Genomic DNA, 2,670 nt, shown 5'->3' on the forward strand with positions numbered 1-2,670 from the left:
TAAAAGAGTGCAATAAACAGACTCTGGGGGCACCTACTCAATAAGGTGTCTCTATTGAACAAAGCACTCTCCCTAGTGTAATCTATATAGAGTCTGCAGCCCAACTTGAGCACTCTCAAGTTGGTGAAAGAAGAAATATGGTTGGCACACACAAAGAGGGTACATTATTTGAAACTCCGTCATTCACTCATGGGGAGTTTTGATAAGTGGCATTTTATACCGCTTAGAACGTCTTATAATAGCTTCAATTGGTGTCTTGAAATCAAGTATTTTATGTATTTGATGCGTTTTTCTAGTGTTTGTGCATTTCAGGGTATTAGTTGCATTTCGGGAGAGAATTCATCAATAATAGGCCTTGGCATGTGTTTAGCATTGCAAGTGGGAAGATAGAAGCAGATTGCAGCGAAGAAACGGAGCGAAACAGAGCATTTTCCAGTAGGGAGTTGAGCGCCCGCTCAGCTCTGCTGAGCGACCGCTCAGGAAGCTGAGCGACTGCTCAGGAATGCTGAGCGGCCGCGCAGGGTCGTAATTTCAGATTAAATATTTTAGACTCTTATTTCTGTTTGGCTTCCTACTTCTGAGTTATCTGGGTTTTATGGGACTCCTATATAAGTAGATTTCAAAGACGTTTCACAAGGGTTGGATCGTTGTAATAATCAAGGAGCGAAGGAGATAAGGAAGAATACCGTTTTAGCACACCACAATGAAGAGGAAGCATATTTTCTTGTGATTCTTTATTTCGTTGTAATGTTGGATGCTAGTTTTCTTTACTTTGAACCTATTTACTCTTGTGACGTACTCTGGTTTAATATAAGTAGTTTTTAGTTATTATTATTGTGTGTTATTATCATGTTTTCATATGAACCCATGATGACGATGAGTGTTATCATGGGCTAATCGTGATCATGGGTTCATAACGGATTTACTGTGGAGTTCTTTAGTTAGTTGTTTAATACCTTAGTGTATGATAATTATATGATATCTAGTATTGGTTGTGCGTATTCGTCTTATGTGCGTCGTGAATATATAAGATAGGGTGTTAATCTTTTGTGAAGCGATGGTGGATCATGAGATTTAGAACTTGCCATGCTAGCATAGGTTCATGTACGAGTATGCATGATTAGTGGGTAACTCTAACCGTTTTATTCGCCCTGTGTAATCAAAAGGAATAACTTGTGCTTAAATCGTTATGTTGTCAATTTCTATAGACATATAGGGACTCAACATAATTAATGCCTATTCAACTTCTATCTTAATTATGGATGTTTGGTAGAATGGTATTAGTACAATGAAAGTTGGCTTTTATCAGTTTCGTGTTATTCGATTAATATCATCACTGTTGCATGCTAAGGGTAATAACAATAGCTATTGAAGGAAGTAGTAATGAAGTTGTGATCTCATAAGTGTTTTAATATTGTTAATTTAAGTGTTAATTAAGTGCTTAATTATAGTAGTTAATTATAGTTAATAATTAGTTAATCAAATCTAAGTGTTATTGTCTTAACATTGAGAAGTAATCATACATTGGTGAGTGAGTTTAATTGAACATAATTAGTCTGAGTCTCTGTGGGAACGAACTAGAAAGTATTCTATATTACTTGCGAACGCGTATACTTGCGTGTGTTATTAGTGCATGTTTTCGTCCTAACAAGTTTTTGACGCCGCTGCCGGGGACTCGGCGTATTTTTTTAGTTTATGTACTTACCATCATTGGTCATTAGGACTCAGTGATTAAGACGTGTTACTTATTATTTCCGGTTGTGTTTCAGGTACTTTAGCGAGCGTTTATGCAAACTCGTTCTCGTACTTGCAAGAGGACTTTAGATACAGCTGAGGAGACATACGAAGTTCTTGATATTCCGGAGAAGATAGATTTTGAAGATTCGGATTCAGAAAGTGAGCAGAAAGAACCATTAATCATGGGTGATCGTATTGTTCCGGCAGATCCAGCTCTTATGGACTTTTCTCGGCCTAAAATTGATGACATTCAGTCAAGCATTCTTCATCCGGCTATTCAGGCTAACACCTTTGAAATTAAGCCGGGCACTATTCAGATGGTGCTGAATTCTGTTTCTTTCAGAGGTGCTGCGACTGAAGACCCCAACATGCACATAAGGAATTTTGTCGAGATCTGCAGTACTTTCAAATATAATGGTGTGACTGATGAGGCTATCAAGCTGAGGCTTTTCCCATTCTCTCTGAGGGATAAAGCTAAGGACTGGTTACATTCTGAACCAGCTGGGTCTATCACTACTTGGCAAGATCTTGCACAAAAGTTTCTGGTGAAGTTTTATCCAATGGCGAAGACTACGGCTATGAGGAGTGCTCTTACTCAGTTTGCGCAGCAACCTACATAATCTATGTGCGAAGTTTGGGAGCGTTACAAGGAGATGTTGAGAAAGTGTCCACATCATGGAATGCCTGATTGGATGGTGATCACTGGTTTTTATAATGGTTTGGGGGCCCAATCTCGGCCCATGCTCGATGCAGCAGCTGGAGGCGCCTTGTGGGCCAAAAGCTATACTGAGGCTTATAATCTTATTGAGACTATGGCTGCAAATGAGCATCAAAACCCAACTCAAAGGATGATGCCTGGTAAGGTAGCAGGTATTCTGGAAGTCGATGCAGCTACAGCTATTGCAGCGCAGCTCCAAGCGCTGTCTATGAAGG

General features: G+C 39.4%; 1 non-coding gene across 1 annotated transcript; it reads right to left on the minus strand.

Moving 5' to 3' along the window:
• Positions 1-2,312: 2,312 nt before the first annotated feature.
• LOC141662863 (small nucleolar RNA R71) lies at positions 2,313-2,419 on the minus strand. The gene has a single exon (XR_012550961.1). It is a non-coding gene; the product is annotated as a small nucleolar RNA R71 (small nucleolar RNA).
• Between the last annotated feature and the right edge of the window lie 251 nt (positions 2,420-2,670).

The sequence above is a fragment of the Apium graveolens genome, chromosome 5, assembly GCF_009905375.1.
Source record: "Apium graveolens cultivar Ventura chromosome 5, ASM990537v1, whole genome shotgun sequence".
Lineage (NCBI taxonomy): Eukaryota > Viridiplantae > Streptophyta > Magnoliopsida > Apiales > Apiaceae > Apium > Apium graveolens.